This window comes from Rhinopithecus bieti, unplaced genomic scaffold (assembly GCF_001698545.2).
Source record: "Rhinopithecus bieti isolate Rb0 unplaced genomic scaffold, ASM169854v2 scaffold_22745, whole genome shotgun sequence".
NCBI lineage: Eukaryota > Metazoa > Chordata > Mammalia > Primates > Cercopithecidae > Rhinopithecus > Rhinopithecus bieti.
Window position 1 is genome coordinate 1,019,549 of NW_016810815.1, and position 18,260 is coordinate 1,037,808.

Sequence of the window (18,260 nt, forward strand, 5' to 3'; positions counted from 1 at the left end):
GATAACGATATTGATTCTTCCTATCCATGAGCATGGTATGTTCTTCCATTTGTTTGTGTCCTCTTTTATTTCACTGAGCAGTGGTTTGTAGTTCTCCTTGAAGAGGTCCTTTACATCCCTTGTAAGTTGGATTCCTAGGTATTTTATTCTCTTTGAAGCAATTGTGAATGGAAGTTCATTCCTGATTTGGCTCTCTGTCTGTCTGTTACTGGTGTATAAGAATGCTTGTGATTTTTGCACATTAATTTTGTATCCTGAGACTTTGCTGAAGTTTCTTATCAGCTTAAGGAGATATTGGGCTGAGACAATGGGGTTTTCTAAATATACAATCACATCATCTGCAAACAGGGACAATTTGACTTCTTCTTTTCCTAATTGAATACCCTTTATTTCTTTCTCTTGCCTGACTGCCCTAGCCAGAACTTCCAACACTATATTGAATAGGAGTGGGGAGGAGGCACTGTTTTAAGTGCTGGGTGCCCCCAGAGGCCTTTCATGAAGACCTAAGGAGGTAGACAGGGGCTGTTGGCCCCCAGGTACATCCCGTCCAGGCCTTTCTTGACTGTAAATAATCAGAGCTATCATTTTACAGAGGTGCCCGGACGGCTCTGGGGTCTGGGAATGGACAGCCACAGCACATCCACCTGATCCATCAGCCAGAGACTGACCTGTTGCACTGCCTTCCAGGGTGCCCCAAAGTCAACTCTCAAGGCAGGAGGAAAAGTGGGAAAAGGAAAAGGACTGGCCTCCTTGGTAAAGAAGAATAGCTGGCCCTAATAGGATAGCCAAAGCTCCCTTTTTCTTTCCTCCCACAGTCTCACTGCTATGATAAGGGTGACAACAATAATGATAATATACAAAAGCTGACCCGTGTTGAGAACTCCCTGGATGCCAAACATCCTGACAAGCCATCAACACGTGTCATCTCCGCATTTCCCAAAGGGTGGACACACGCCACTGAGTGGATGGTGGGTGGCACAGGAATAGGGATCTGTATCTACTGTTAACATGCATTAGAAAAACTATGGCACATCAAACCCCTGAACTCAGACTATGAATAAAATAAGACTTCAAGAGAAAAACTGAGCAAGAAAGTTAATAGAAATGGCAAAGGTGGTCACTGATGCCTAAGGTCTGGGAAGACACTGTGTTACCTCATTGACTCCTCTCAGCAGCTGTTCTACCTACATGAAGGCCAAGGCACAGGGAGAACACCTACACCACATGCCTGACTGGTGGTGACTGGGATTAGGGCCCAGGTCTGTCTTGTCAGAGGTGGACCTCCACTGGCCCAGAGCCCTGCAAAGGAGGGTTCTGCTTCTCTTCCCCTTGCCCTTGATGCTGACACCCCCACCCCAGCTGCTATTCACAGAGCTCAAGGCAGATGCTCCAAGTGCTGGGTCGTGCCACTGGCCATTGGACATCCTCTCCTGACAAGCTTCCACTACCAGTCCTGTTTGGGCATCTCAGCTGGCACAGCTGGGCACAAAGTGGGTTGGGCTCATGAATGTTTGTGCCACTGCTGAACAAGAGGCCCCATTCCTGAAGAGGAGAAGATGGGGGGGCCTGACCTGGGGAGTCTGCCTCGGACCTGGCACTCACAACTTCCTGAAGCCTCACTAGTCAGAATGAGCCAGGAATGGCAGGTCAGCAGCTTCCGGAGATGGGAACATGGGTGGCTTGTCAACTCATACCTCACTAGGTCTGCTGTGTGTCAGCACAGGACTACGTGACCCACCTTCTGGCCAAAGCTTCCTCTGAGGCAGGGCGAGCCCAGACAACACACTGTTGGCCCTGAGATCTGTCCCTGGCTTCCAGGAAGGATCGTCTTCCATCCCTTCTAAGGACAGAGCTGAGGTGCAGGGGCCAAATTACAGAGCAGCAAATTACAAGGAGAGATAGAAGAATCGGGTAAATCCCAAAGCAGGAATCCCCATCTCTGACAGGACCAGAACAGGAACGTGAAGAATTCTGATTCAGTGTGAACTAAAAATTACTGCTAATTAGAGAGCTATCTACCCCCCAGTAACGGTAACCCTAGTGTATTAATAATAAACTAGTGAGAAGGGCTACCGTGAGCTGAGCTCCTGATGGATGTCACACCAGGCTTTTTCTGCATTAATGAGCTCCATGGAGTCCTCATGCAGCTCTCTGAGGCAGGCACTTCCTAGATGCGGGCACTGAGACTCGGGGACACCCGAGGTCACACAACTAGCCAGGGTGTGTAGAGATGTGGACCAAGACTCTCTGTCCTTCGGTGGCTGACCTCCACAGAATTCTGTGGCTCTACAGGGCTGATGACTGGCACCAAGGGCCTTTTCTTTGCAGGAGTTTCTTCTATAGAGTATGTGCAGCAATTGTGACCTTGTCCAACACCTATTCCCTGGAGTGGTGTGTGCCGAGGATGGTTCCGGGTTCTGCCTCTTGCACTGTCACTGTGATTAGTGAAGCCCACTGACTCTCTGTCATCCAGACTCTGGGCACCCCGGAGCACTCCTCATTCTCACTGGTGGCTTGATGGCCACAGTGCTCAATAAACACTTACCAGGCTGAGCAGGACCTGGGGTTCTGGCCTCTCTTCCCAGCTCTTCCTTACTGACAATGCAGCCACGGACAAACCGCTGCCTTTCTCTGTGGCTTAGTTTCCTCACTGATAAATGAGGGGGTTGGAACTCCCAGCTCTAACATTCAAGAACATTGTGATTCCAGAGATTGGAATGCTACACCACATAGAGCGTAAGTCTGGAAATGAACACATGTTCGCTACCCCGGGAAGGCCTCCTCATTCTTCAGCCCATGGCCTAGAGCATCCCTGCAGAGCTGAGCCCTCCTGCCTTCCGACAGGGTTAGCTCTCCCATTGGAGGGTCTCACAGGCCCTTGGCCGCTCCTTTGTTATAATCAGTCACATTGTAATTGAAGGACTCTAATCATACTGATAATAGTGGTTTCCATTCTCTGAGGGCTACCTGTGAGCTCAACAGGTATTATCTCCCTGAACCCCATTTACAGATGAGGGACCTGGGCTCAGAGATATTAAAACAACTTCTTCAAGGTCAAATGGCCATATCCATCTAACCCTTTAGCCTCTATATGCTGCCTGCTCAACACATGCCCCTATCAGGCTGCAGGTCCAGCAGGGTCAGGGCCCACACCTGTTCTGCTCACACCATGTATCTCCCCAGTGCCCAGTACAGGCTCTGCTCCACCTCAGTAATACTTCTCAAATGAAAGAAGGGGGAAAAAGATATATAAGTCAGAATCTTTTTGGTTTCCAGTGACAGAAACTCAACTGGTACCAGCTTCAAAAGGGAAAAGGACAGCAAGAACCCTGAAATGGCTCATGGGACCAGAGGCTGCAGCCGCATCCCAGGACAGCCCACTGGCAGGGTGGAGTCGGGGGTAGAGCTGGCAGCCTGCTGCCTGCATGTCTTGCTCTCACCACACTTCATTGCTGCCCCTCTCAGGGGGTGACTTCCCCCCAGTCACTCAGCCTCTCCATGTGGCCCAGGTCAGCTACAGGCATCTGTGGTGTCATCCTGACAGTTCTACAATCAGGGAAGGGAGATCCTCTCTCCCCTGGCTTCAGAAAAACCAAACAATCCAGGCAAGGACTCCAGCTGGCCTAGAGTGGGCCACTAGTCTGGAGGGTGGAGGGTGGAGGGACAGGATACACTGTGGCCCGGGTGGGGCACTAGTCTGAGGCCGTGGTTGGGGTAGCTGGGTCAGATGCCCTTCTCTATAATCAGGTGGTAAATGGGCAAAAAGAACAGCCATCTCCTTAGGCAACCTTGTCAAACCGGCCATTATCTCAGTTACCCATGTATACTTTCAGCTTTTTGTCAAACTCAATTCCTATTAATTGTGGGGTAAAAATATACCCCTGTCCCAAGGCTGAGGTTAAAGTCTCTGACATGGGTCATTCCTGTGGTCATCTGTTCCCAGCCACCACTGAGGTTGCCTCTACACTTGAGACTCCTGGTTCCCATGTCTTGAGTCCCTGCTTCCTCCCTCCTGGAAGGATGACAAGAACAGAGCCTGTGGTGATGACAATCTAGAGCAGTGTTAGTGCCCACTGACTCCATGTAGCCAGAGGCAGAAAAGAGCTTGGGTTTGGAGTGAGCCAGACCTGAATCTAGTCCCTGACCCTTAATCGCTAAGACAAAGGTATCCCACCCAGAAAACCAGGTATGCGTCAGGTCCTGTGTGATCACGATGAGGAGATGATGAAGGTGAGGTGATGGTGGGGAGAGCTTGCAAGTGCAGAAAGCCTCTGGGGGCCAGGGCTGAGCTCAGGACTACACGTGTTTGTACTCACTGTATCCTGATGACAACCCTAGGAGAAGACTGTTTTAATTGCTGTTCCATAGACCTTGACAGTGAGGCTCAGAGAGGCTGAAGAGCTCTCCCAGGCACATAGTGCCATGCTGGTAGCTGGCATGCAAACTCCACTTCTGCAGTGAATGGTGGAGGAGGAAGCCTCTGGGAGCCCCCGGCAGGGTCCCGGGAAGAGGGTGGGTGCTCCGCAATGCTCACAAGACTCTGGCTCAGCTCCTGCTTTCTTCTTTCCCACTCTCTCACTTCACCAAATCATCTTTGCTGCCATAGGCCTCCCCCTCCCTGGCTGGCAGTGCCGGCAGGTCTAATGTCTTTGGGTCCCCCTTTGGGCTGCAGCCAGCTGGAGCTCAGGGGGTGTATCTGCCCCTTACTGCCACTTCTCTCAGAGAGCATGCAGAGACTTCTTGGGTAACCCTGGGCCTTTGGGCATTTGTGGAGGTTTAGGCAGCCAGACCACGGACTCACATCCTGGGGTCACTGGATGGCTGAGGTCGTTACTACTTTATTGAGGAATCCGGATCCACCAGGGGTATAAACACAAAATGTTTTCATTCCTCCAACACCCACTCCCCGACTATGCTGTGCTGCCTCCCCTTTCCAATTTTGGGCAGCAAGTCCCTAAATGAAATCTGGGCCAGATTCTGTAACTTTGCAGTCACTTTCCATTATTAGAATAGTCTCATTTCAGGAATTAACACTTGGTTCTCTTTATCTGAAAATCTGACTGAAATGCAATTTAAAGTTCATCTTTGTTCTCCTTGCGTGCCCCTTTCCTACAGTTATTTACGGCTCTGGGAGCTGGGAGGAGGTAGGATAGAGTTCTGCTCTTTACCAAGTCCCCTTGCCTTTGTCTTTGTAAACTTCCTCCCCTACCTGCTTCACAGACTCTAGCAGACCCTGGCCAGGGCCCACCCTCTCAAGCAAGATCTGCTCCCACAGAGGTTGTCCGTCAGTGGTGGGGAGGGCCCCTGGTCTGGTTCCCTCAGAGGCAGGTGGCTCCTGTCAAGCTGGTCCCCACAGAGGTGGTGATCTGGGTCTCCTAAGGTTGTCTTTGACTTTGTCCTGGCCCCTGCCCATTGTGCCAAAGGGCACTCAAGTCTTTCCTTGCCACAGGGGCACATGGCCCTGGCCCCTTCTCTGGGCTGGGTGTCCCTTGCTTGGTGCAGCGGCCACCTGGCTAGCCACAGCTCCAGCCCCTCTCCAGCCTCTGTGCCCCTTCACATGGGGCCACAGTAACTTCTTGGGTCCACGTGGGCCCACCTTGCAAGGGCCACAGAGACTGGAATGAGAGGGTGGAACCCACTTCTTCCCAGATACTCAAGTCCTTCCAAGTCCTCATGACCCCATGGGTTTCTGCTTTCAGAAATCTCTATACCAGAAACAGGCACCAGTTTCTATGTTCAATGTGACCCAAACTCCAGGGGCTATGTGACCATCTTCCTCCCCAGAAAGGCAGAGAGGACCGAAAGGACACGGCCCCTCTTCTTCCATGCTCCTTGGTGGGCCAGAGGTCTATAGCTCATCACATTCAAGTGTCCCAGGCAGCAGGCCCACCTGTCTCATCTCAGCACTACACTTGCTGCAAGTCTAGGACCCTCTCTCTTCCCCACAGTGCCCATCTTGGACTCACTGGGCCGGAGATGGGGTGGAGAAGAAATTGAGCATGGGGGCTGGGCAGGGAGCCATTACTTTGGTTTTATTCTAACAGACATTATATGATTACTCTCAGTTGTTTAGAAGCTCTCAACAATGAGCTACGAGTTTTTAAAAATAAAGGGGTAAGACGTTTATTTTTATTTAATATAAGCAGCATGTTTCACAGAGACTGTATACATTGCAACAGAAAAAAAAAAAAAAAAAAAAAAAACGGTCAGTTTAGGGAGCAAGACCTTGCTCTGTAACCCTGGCAAGATTTTTCTCTGTTCCAGGGCTCGGTTTCCTCACGTATATAGTGGAGATTAGAATCATCACACCCATGGTGAGGCGTGATGGACAGGAAGAAACAGATCAACAAAGAATTTCACATCATACTCAACTTCACAGTAGGCATGGCTACTATTATTATTGATAGACATTTTCAAAACCCAGAGCTAAGAAGAGGTGATGAAAAGGGGTCTTAGGTGGGGAAAGGATCCAGTCCACTGGCTCAGTATCCTCCAGGCTGCTCCCAGGTCTGGAGAGGAGCCTAGCACAGTGCCAGGCACACAGCAGGCCTATAACATGTATTTTGTTGAATGGGTGATGTCCTCCGAATTCCAGGATTCTATTTATCTGCTGCTTATCAGAGGTGTTCGGAATACAAATTTAAACTGCATTTAGTCTAGTAACCAAAAGAGACTGTGGGTCTTTAAAAAAAAGAAAGGAGGAGAGACCCCCCTGTGTGTGGAGGGTGGGCAGCCATCCCATCCTGGCCAGGCAGGAGCCGGCAGCTGTCTCCCGGCGCCTGCTGGAGCTGGATGGCGGCCGTGAATATTTTCTTTCTTACGTGAAGCTCCTCTCTGTGTGTGCTGAATCACAGCATTCACGGGGGGGAGCGAGGACAAGAGCATTTACTAAGTGGATACTGGGCATTACCCGGAGCAGCCTGGGAGGCAGGGGCAGGGGACCAGGCCGGGCCAACCCTCAGTCAGGAAAGGAGCATCTGACACCCACAGTGGGTGCTGGGGGGCCCAAAGATGAACACTCTGACCACAGAGACCAGGCCCAAAATAGGCCGAGCGTCTGGGGTGTCAGCTGGGATTTGCCCCTTCCAGCAAGTCACGGCTTAAGCATTCTGTTTACCAAACGTTTCTGCACACATAGAAACCAGGATAGTTTTGGTTCCACGTTAAAGAAAATGGTGAGCGTACCCCCAGGGTGAATTTTGAGGTGTTGGAAGCTTCTCTGACAATGCCAGGAAGGAGGGCCAAACCTGGGGCTGCCCAGAGCGAGCCTGGCAGAGGAAGAAAGGCAAGGGCAAGCCGGTGGGTGAGTGGGTGGCAGGGTGGGGCTTGTCCCTACTGGGTCCACCCCACCCACAGCCCTGGCTGGCAGGTAGCAGAAAGGGGGTGATATTTGCAGATGAAGGTGGCTCTGCAGAGGGGGATGCCACCTCGGCATGCTCTCAAGCTCGCTGAGTAAACAAAACCAGCTGAGTCTGTCAACTCAGTGAAGACTGAACTGTGCTTCCAAGGGCTGCCAGGAAGAGGGGGTTTCCAGTGTCAGAAGCCTGAGGATCTTTCTTTCCCCACTTTCCCTCTCTGCTAGGCTGCCCTTCTCTCCCCTTGGGGGCTGGGGTTGAGGGTCGGGGGCACCAGGCAGGGCAGCCTCCCCAAGGTGCATGGTGCCTCCTCCTCCCATGCCCTCCTCATGGGGCCACGCTGCTCTCTCCACAGGCTCCTTCCCTGCCCCTTTGTGGAGGTGGGAGGGGAGAGAGTTAATGCTTACCATGTGCCAGCCACGCAGTTAAGCACCTGACATGTACACGTCCTCAATGGTCACGAGAACTCCAAGAAGTTGGTGCTTTTTCATCCCTGCTTTGCAGATGAGGACATTGAAGCACAGAGAAGTGACATGAATAAGGGCACACAGCTAGCCTGCAGTGGGGCTGGGATTTGGACCTAAAAGTCTGGTTCCAGAGCCCACAATCTATTCCAGTACACTGGCCTTCCTGGCAGGGTGAGGATGAGGATGATGATGATGATAATGAAGAAAAAATTAAGCACTTACTATATGACAGGCGCTTTGGATATTTTACGGCATTTAATTCTCATGGCAACCTTATGAAATAAATATGGGTATTATTTTTATAATCCCCAATTTAGAAAAGGAGAAATGAGCCCCATGTTAAGTTACTTGCTCAGGGCCATTCAGCTGGGAAAGGCAGGCCCAGGGTTCAAACGCAGGTCCCTCTGACTCTAGTACTCAGCACTGTACCCTGCACTCATCTGTGACAGCAGTGCTGACTGAGCACCCGCTGGTATGTGTCAAGCACCATGCTGGGCACTGGAGACCCAAAGGCAATGGGATGGCCGCTCCACCCTTACAGCATGCTGGGGAGGGAAGAACACTAATCACACCACCGTGTCAATAAACCCAAAATTCCAAGGCGAAGCAGAAGTATACCTAGTCTGAGCCGTGCTTCCGGTGTTTTGTTGTTATGGTGGTAGGTGATTCACAGAAGTAATTTCTGCAAGATGATTTATTACCTTTTTCCAATGTACCTTTTATTTCCTTTTCCGTATCAGGAAAGCAATTGGAAATCAGGGACATGTTAATGAAATCAGTCGAAGGACTTGTTTCACACTCAGACATCACAATGTGGCTTAAATGCTATACTTTCCCAGGGTCAGTGACACTCAGAGGAGGGAAAGGGCAAGACAGCGAGCTCCCAGGAAATGCCTGAAAAAAGCCAAACCACATTTTTCCTGCGTGATACGTAACCAGCATCTGCACTCAGAAACAGCTCTCAGATGCAGGTCATGGTCACTGCCAGCCTAATCCTGACCCTCCTTCATGGCAAACTCCTCTATCTCCAAGAGTGGTTCCCACAGCAAAGGCCTCATGTGAACTTGTTAGAAATGTAAATTCCCGGCCCCCACCCTAGATTTACTGAATCAGAAACTCGGGGAGTGGGGCCCAGCAAACCTTTAACAAGCCCTCAGTTGATCTTGAAGCGCAAAAGCTTGAGAATCACTGACCTAGGACGGGCTGAAGTGGTGAGCACAAGGACCCGCCACTGACTGGGTGCCCGCTATGTGTATCTCAAGCACACACCTCCAGGAACCTTCATAAGAGCTTTGGACATAAACAGGATGATCCTACAGATGAAGACATGAGGGTCGGGAACCTCCCTAAGTTGCCCAACCTCGCACTGCTGGGAAGCTGTAGAGACTGAAGTCTGTTAAGAGTGTGGACTCTGGGTCAAACAGCCCATATCTAAATCCTGACTTTGCTGTTTACTGGCTGTGTAGACGTAGACTCCCTCACCACTCTGAGCCTGAGCTACTGCATCAGTTAAAATGGAAGACGGACAAAGAGAACTTCTCCTGAGAGGCTCCGTTTTTGAGGATTCAATGAAGTAATCCATGCAGGAGGCCTCCCCGGTGCCAGGCATGTGGTGAGTGTGTAACAGATGGCAGCTGTTGGCTATTACGTAAGAACAGAGGTCTTGCAAGCCCCAAAGGCCTGTGAGTACCCAAAATTGATGTGATCAAGTCGAGGCAGTGAGTCTCAGTTACTTTACTCACAGGAGAGCCTTTTAGACTAGTTTAATGACCAGTTATTTTTATTTACAAATAACTCTTGTCAGATTTCTGGAATCTCAGCTGGGTGAGAAGCAACAAATCAGGAGAGGAATGAGAGGCTGCTGGGAAAGTAACAACAAACACGGCTGCCTGGGGCTTACAGGACTCCTGTCAACAGTGCCCTCCACCCCCACAGCCCACAGTCAAGCTGGTCTATTCAAGACGACTGAGTCACCAAGGAGCTGCCAATAGTGTAATTAGCCAAGTTTATGGAGGCGAGTGCACATATGCATGTGTGGGTCTGTGCAGAAACATAACAAGAATGAATATAAATTTTAAAACACTGTATGTTTAAAGAGATAACCCTGTAGCTTTCTAGTCAATTCAATTGTCTAACACGACTTGGTCCCCAGGGCCTGGAGAGCTGAGCCTTCTCCATCACATAGGCAGATAACTCAGAGGTTCAAAGGGCAGGCTTCTGGGTGCCAGACTGGCCAAAGGTCAATACTGACCCATTGTGTGACCCTGGACAAGTCCATTAACTTGAGCCTCAATTTCTTCATCTGAAAGCTGGGGAATAATAAAAGAACCTACCGTAGCTCACAGGGTTGTTGCGAGGATCAATAAGCGCTCAGTGAATATTATGAATTATTTTTGGATGTCAATACATGCACTGTCTTTCCATAAGCTTGCTTTCCACTATGTCAAAAGGACTCTTTTCTTTGGTTAAGCAGACTTCATATACCAGCTGCAGGCAAAGGAAAAGGCAGAGAAATACTTCTTTGGCTAAAAGACTATTAGTAGTGAGGCTCTATGGCAGTGGTTCTAGGGATAGTGACAGATATGCAAACCAAAAAGGGACAACTTAAAGGAAAGATGTCCGGACCCAAGTGTATTAGAAACCCAAGATAACACGGCTCCAAATTACTAAAGGAAGAAAGCCAGCATTTACTGAGCACTAGGACATCTGTACTCACACTGACTCACTCTTTACACTCGGCCATCTTGGGAAGGTGATATTACTATCTCCAGTTCTTAAATGAGGAAACTGAGACTCAGGGAGGATAGGTAAATTTCAGAAGTTACAGGGTCAGTAAGTGGTGGAGGTGGAATTCAAACCCAAGCCTAGCTGACTCCTATCACTCGACCAAGTCACCTACGGTCCAACAGGGAGGGAGCTGGTGACACACGTGTCCTCACTTGCTCTCTACCTTCTCACTCCCTGTGGGCACCTGCCACAGGCCAGCCCTAACCCAAAGCCAGAAGGTAAGAGAGCCCAAAGAGGCAATCCCCACAGCCCAGCCAGCGTCTGGGCACAGGGCAGGGTACCAAAGAGCGGACCCCGGGAGCAGATGAAGAATACTGAGCAGAGAGGAAAAACAGGTTCCTGCCCTCCAGGGTTCCAGGCCTCAGAGCCAGGATTATCCGGCCCAGCCCAGAGAGGAAAAAGGGAGGGCGGTGGGGTAGTCTGGAGGCTGGCAGGGCTGAAGCAAGCCTCCTGCACTGGCTGCCTTTACTCCCTGCAGGGCTTGTGTGGGTGCCCCAATATCAGACCTACTAGTCAGAAAGCTTTTTGCCAGCAGCCCCTGTTGTCCAGTACCAGCACCTCTGTCTGGGGTGACCACACCCTGCTCTCATTCCTGGGAAGCTCACTCTATCAGGCTCTTGCCAGAAGCCCTTATTTATCTAATCAGCTGCCTCCTTGGGTCCCAGGAAAGATAAACAAAGTCAGCAACAGCTTGGCTGCTCTTTGGAATGGGAATTTTAGCAGGTATCTGTGTAAGGGGGTTGGAATCCTCCCCCACTGACTATAAAGCTGCCCTCAGTACCTTGTCTCCTGTTTGGGATGTAGGTCCTGTCTGGTACAGACAATGTTCCAGAAGTGACAATATTTTAAAAAAATTTATATTGGATGGGAATTATTTTAAACAGCTTTGGAAAGTTTCTATGAATTTTTCGCTATGAAGAAACAAAGAAAACCAGCAAATGAAAATTAAATCTCTACTCTTGCCAGTCCTCAGTCTCCCCTCTTGGGGATGGGGCCATGCACCAGCTATGGTATGAGAGAGCTGGACACGCCTTAAAATACTGTTATGAGACAAAATGAAAACCAGTCAGCTAAAACTCTCAGCAAATTATCTTTGGGCAAATTGACCTACAGCCCAACTCTGGTGCTCAGATGGAGCTTAATACAAATATGTGTTGGCTGTTAGGTGACATCCACACTTGAGGAGAGGTGCTGTCCTCACAGTCCCCTGCCAAGTGAGTTGAGAAGTCACACGTGAGCTAACAACAGGCTCTCAAAGCTGCTTTGTACCTGAGCATGCAACCTGTTGCGACTTTTGGATATACTTGTTTGGCCAGCATTTAACAGTCACAGTGTCCTCAAAGGGCTTTCCGTGGTGCCTGGATATCCTTTGTGACACTGGACAGTAGCACCACCTTAGAATCGTCCCACAAGTCCAAGTCTCCTAACCTCTCCTCACCAGAGCCAGGGAACATGTGGTTCCCCCGCCCGGTATGGTGCGGAGAGTCACAGGACCTGACCACGCGCCTTCAAGAGAGGAGGGGACCAGCTGGCTCACACTCAGTCTAGTGGCAGCTGTTTTATTAAATCTGGACCGATGGAGGCTTCTGGCAGTTCCACAGGCTTCTTGATGCTTGGACACTCCCCTAGACCTTTCCAAGGCCAGTTGACCAGGAGAGGAGGGGCTCTGCCTTTTGGCTCCTCAGCCATAGGCCAACCTCACTGGGGCCTTGATGACTAAAACGGCCACACTTCCTTGAATCTGCCAAGTCATCAACTGTAATGCGTCACATTCTAGTAAGAAAGAAAAAGTACCACCAATTAGACCATGACACACCACTGATGGTGAGAAGCATCTTGATTGGTCAGAGATCTTAAAACAAGAAGAAGCATGCTGGTATTAAACAAGAGCAACTTTTAGCACTGTTCACAATAGCAAAGTCTTGGAACCAACCCAAATGTCCATCAATGATAGACTGGATAAAGAAAATGTGGCATATATACACCATGGAATACTACGCAGCCATAAAAAAGGATGAGTTCATGTCCTTTGCAGGGACATGGTTGAAACTGAAAACCATCATTCTCAGCAAAGTAACACAAGAAGAGAAAACCAAACACCACATGTTCTCACTCATAAGTGGGAGTTGAACAATGAGAACACATGGACATAGGGAGGGGAACATTACACACCAGGGCCTGTCAGAGGGTGGAGGACTAGGGGAGGGAGAGCATTAGGAGAAATACCTAACATAAATGATGAGTTGATGGGTGCAGTACACCCACCAACATGGCACATGTATATCTACGTAACAAACCTGCACGTTGTGCACATATACCCCAGAACTTCAAGTATAATAATAATACTAATAAAAACAAAAACAAGTGCAATTTTTTTTCAGGACAATTGTGTTCCTCCTAGCTTTGATGCAGATTTTAATCCCAGTCCCATTATTTCCTAGCTGTGTGGCCTGGTACAAGGAACCTCACTTTGCTAAGTCTCAATCTTTTTGTTAGTAAAACAGAATAGTAATATTTCACTCATAGGGTTTTAAAATGAAGTGATACCTATAAAATGTTAAGCTCAACATCTAGCACATCACAAGTAGCTACACACGGTGCTCCAACAAGGCTTGTGAGGACAGTATACCTCTTTCATCTTCTAGTGCTCAGGTGGTACACTGAGATGTACCAGCCTGGGATCCTGGGGTTGATGTTTCCCAACAGACTATGATCAGAAGCAGGGAGGACAGACAACTGGATGAAGGACGACCAACCAACAAGGCTTATGGCAGAGCACCAACAGCAGCAGGGGTACAGAAGGTTTTGGTGAGAAAACAAATTCAGCTGGGATATGGGGTTCCAGTTCCTGAAATGGAGGAGTAGATTGTTTTGAACAACTACTCTGGTCAATAACAATTACAAACTCTGGACCAATAAATAAATAAATAAATAAATAAAGACCTGCCTGAAATCACTGGAGAAGGAAAGCCCACTAGAGCATTTCCCAGTTCATGGTGACACATGGAAGAATGAATGTGAAACAGAAAGCAGTAGTCTTACTGTCTGGGACGATGGGAAAGAGATTGGACTTTGAGGGTGGAAACTGAGTGGGGAAATGCCAGAAAAGACAGAACTACAGAAGGGGAAGCCCCAAAATTACTACACCAATTCCCCTCAAATCCTTAGCTAACTCCTAAACTGTATACACATAGAGAGACTCCAACGAGCACGACAGAAAGCAGGAGCAGAGAGGAAGAGGTCTCTGCAACTGCCTGGAGGCTGGAGTTTGGGGTTCAAGTCCTGCCAAGTCAAAGCAGCTTAGCAAATACTTAAGGCATTTGACTTAATCCCAGAAAGGTCATGCTTTACAAGTAAGCCTAGGACTAAGAGTTATGCCCTAGGACTACTGGCAGAACCAAAATAAACCTATATAAACAAAGTATAAAAACCACGCCCCCGCAAGATCAGGTAATTTAACTGCCTGCTAGAACACAACACAACATTCTTTAGAGGAAGACAAGAAAATACAGAGTGTCTTTAATGTATCATCCACAATGTACAGTATACTATAAAAAATTATAGACATGTGAAGAAGCAGGACAATATGACCCACAATCAAGAAAAAAAAAAAAAAAAAAAAAGCAGTAAAATCAGACTCACTAATGAGCCAGATGTTGGAATTAGTAGGCAAGGATTTTTAAATGGCTATTATAAATATGCATAAGATTTTCAGAACATGAAAGACAGAATGAATCAGTGGATATGGAATCCCAGAAGAGAAATGGGAACTATAAAAATGAGCCAAGTGAAAATTCTAGAACCAAACATTATAGTATCTGACATAAAATACTTTAGATGAAATTAACAGCAGATTAGATGCTGTAGAAAAAAGGTTAGCAAATGTGAAGACAGGAAGGAGAAATGATCCAAACTGAAGCATGAGACGAGAAAAGATAAATAAATGACGCTTCAGTGACCTGTGGAAGAACAAGTGTGTAACTGGGTTTCTAGAAGGAGAGGGGAGAGATAATTGAGCATAAAAGATATTCAAAGAAATAATGGCTAAAAATTCTCTCCACATCCCCAAATTTAGTAAAAAGCATATAGGTCCAAGAAGCTCAGTGAACCCACACGGAATAAATGCAAAGAAAACCACACTTAGTCACATCATGGTCAAACTGCAAAATATCAAAGATAATGAGAAAATCTCAAAAGAAGCCAGAAAATACAAGATCCATTATGTATACAGGAACAACAATAAGGAAGGCAGTTGACTTCTCATCAGAAACAATGTCGGTCAGAAGACAATGGAAAGACATTCTAAAAGTACTGAAGGTAGCAGGGAGTTGGGGGTGGGGTGGGGTGGGGTACGGGAAAGACTCAGTTTGGGATGTGTGAAGCTTCAAATACCGGTGGCACTCTGAAATGCAAGATACAGCAAAACTGCCCCCTCCCAAGTACACCCCTCTAGAACACAGTATACCTACATCCCCTGACCCACCGCTCCTCATATATACACAGTCTCCCTGTAGACCATCCCACTGTTTCCAACAAAAAAAAAAACCTGTAACTGTCAGGAAGGTGGTAAGACATGAAATCATTCTTACAAACTGTGTCACTTACATGAAGAAACTTTGTATTCTACTAACCATGTAAATGTCATGCATTTTCATCCTGATAAAACTATAAAAGGAAAGGAAAGGAAGATTCACTTCTCCTCAAATGCTTTAGTCACATGATGCTTCTGTCTGATAGGCAAGTGGAAACGTGGGAACGGTGCTCCTCAAGGAGGTCACAGGGACACTGAGATCCAGGAGTCACCAAGTTAGAAGTGTGCTGGAGAGATCAGGGTGGGAGTGGGGAGAAGTCTGAAGGCAGGAGCAGAAGCAACAGCAGCAATTTCCTGAGCAACCGCTAAATGCTGTAGCCAGGCGCAGGGCCGAATCATCAGTAAGATGAAGCCCCATCATCTTACTCAATCCTCATAGTAACCCCAGGAGTAGCAGTATCCCCTTTTTACAAGTGAGGAAACAAAGTTTCAGAGAGAATAAAAAGTTGCCCAAGATTAGTGAGAGAGTTGGGATTTGAGCCCAGGTCCCTTAGACTTTGAGCCATGGTTCTTCATCCTCCTCCAGCCAGCAGTTCATTTATTCACTTCTCTGCACTGGGCTACGTGAAAGGAGGGCTCGACATGGCCTGCACACAGCCCTGCCTCAGGGTACTCACAGACCGGTGAAGGAAGTAACAGAAACTACAAGAGCTTTCTGTTGAGCCTTGTACTAAGCAGTGTGCGTTACACTTAACATATCACTTCTTCGTTTTCACAACAGCCCACAGCCCTGTGAGGGAGATCCTCGTATCACCCCCATTTTACAGATGAGGAAAGTGAGTGTCAGAGCAACCAAATGGTAGAACTAGACTCCGACTCCCGAGTTCCCCAGTGCCCAGTGCCACTAATTTTGACGGCCCGATGCCACCAGTGGGGCGGGAGGTGTGCAAAGACACCCTGGTGCTCCTCCTCCACTGAGGGGATCCTAAGAACTTCAAATCGTGAAAACAATTTTCTTTCAGTAACCAAGGGGCTTGTCTGGACTTGTTCCCAGAGGATGCGAAAGTCCTAGGACCTTTGTCTGTAGTTCACATTAATCCAGTCTCCACTCAGTAACTAATGCAGCCTTTAAAAAATAAAACTAGGCCGGGCGCGGTGGCTCAAGCCTGTAATCCCAGCACTTTGGAAGGCCGAGACGGGCAGATCACGAGGTCAGGAGATCGAGACCATCCTGGCTAACACGGTGAAACCCCGTCTCTACTAAAAAAATACAAAATCTAGCTGGGCGAGGTGGCGGGCGCCTGTAGTCCCAGCTACTCCGGAGGCTGAGGCAGGAGAATGGCGTAAACCCGGGAGGCAGAGCTTGCAGTGAGCTGAGATCCGGCCACTGCACTCCAGCCCGGGTGACAGAGCGAGACTCCGTCTCAAAAAATAAATAAATAAATAAAAATAAAATAAAACTAACAGTCTCAACCCTGTCTTGCTCAAAACCATTCAGTGGCTCCTTACTGCCTTTGGAATAAAGTACCACCTCTCTAACAAGACCCCATCTTCTCTCCTCTCCTCAGCCACAATGTACTTCTCTCAGCTCCTCTAAAGGGCTCCCTCCAACTGCTCTTGCCTGAGTCTGTCCCAGTTACTAATGCTGTGTAACAAATCACCACCAAAAGTGAGCAGCCGAAAACCACCATCTTATTATACCCATGGGGCCTGTGGGGCAGGAATCTGGAGATGAAACAGTGGAATGGCTGTCTCTGCTCCCCAGTGTGTGGGGCCTCAAAAGGAAGACTCGGCAGCTGACAGTGATGCAGCATCTGGGGTGACTCTCTGACTAGGGGCTGGGATCATCTACAGGCATCTTTCCTTGCTCACGTGTCTGCGGTTGATGCTCCTGTCAGCTGGGACCTACACTGTGTGTGGCCTCTACACTGTGGCTGCTGGACTTCTTAGGCTGCAGGCTCGGGGCTTCAAAAGACAGTGCCCTGGTGCACAGGGCAGAGACTGCACTGCCTTTCCTCTCCCAGCCTCAGAAGTCAGGTGGTGCCACTTCCACCACATTCCTCTGGTCACAAGCAAGTCACAAACTCTCTCGGGTTCAAGGCGAGGAGCAGGGACCTCACTGCACCATGGGTGAAGTGTCAGGGTCTCCTTGGGGACTGGGAGAGATTGCTTGGGCCATCTCTGAAAGAAGAATCTGCCACAGGGTTGGGAAGGGTGCCTAGTGGTGGGGAGGGTGCCTAGGTGCAGGGAAAGTCTCATTAAAGTTTTTCTCCCAGTTTGTTCCCAAACGTCATCACCACCATCACCACGAAAACCTTTTTAAAAAAGCAAAGATACCACCAATATTTCACATGTTCTTGTCCAAGCAGAGGGGCAAACTTGTACCCTGGGGCTCCCTTCCTGGTGCCTGCCATCCTCCTACTCTCTGTATCCCCGCAGGGTGCCCGGCAGCAGGCCTGTCCTCCCGCACTGACTGTGCCTTCTCCCAGGCTGCCAGTGCCGATGCGTCTGGAGGATGCTTGCATTGTGGGGTCCAGTGCCATCCTCTCCCTTCTTACTCTGATTCTGTCAACATTCACAGAGCTCCACCTATGTGGCTGGCTCCATGCTGAGGACTCTGCTGGAGTTCCAGTGTTTGTTCCTAGAACAGCCCAACAGGAGGTCACATTTTGATGAAAACACAGGCTAAAGAGGATCACAAAGCAGAGGTTTGGGAGCAGGAGACCCTTGATCCACTCATCTCCAGAGTCCTAAACTCAGTTCAAGGAGGTGTCCTTGACACTGTGCCAAGCTCCGTCCCACGTGACCTCATAGAGTCCTCGCTGCAGCGGTTGCAGGTAGATTACTAGTATTAATTAGCTCATTTACTGATGTATGGAAGGGATGCCCAGAGAGGTGAAGTGAATTAATCAAAGCCACTCAGGTGTGAAGTGACAGCTTTCCTCCAGTGCTGCCTCCACCCTCAGCCTGTGGTATTTCCACCATCCTAAGTCACTGCCTCCTGCTAACTTTGAGCAGCTCTGATGCCATAGCTTCTGTGTGGACAGCCTTGGACTCCCTTCCCCAGGGTTTAGAGATGAGAATGAGGCCTCCACGAAGGGCAGTTGATGGGGAGAGGCG

General features: G+C 48.8%; 1 protein-coding gene across 15 annotated transcripts in view; it reads right to left on the bottom strand.

The window, feature by feature from the left end:
• The window catches only part of RALGPS1 (Ral GEF with PH domain and SH3 binding motif 1), a 311,271-nt gene that overhangs the window by 85,356 nt on the left and 207,655 nt on the right, over nucleotides 1-18,260 (bottom strand). The gene's annotated exons all lie outside the window — the stretch shown is intronic.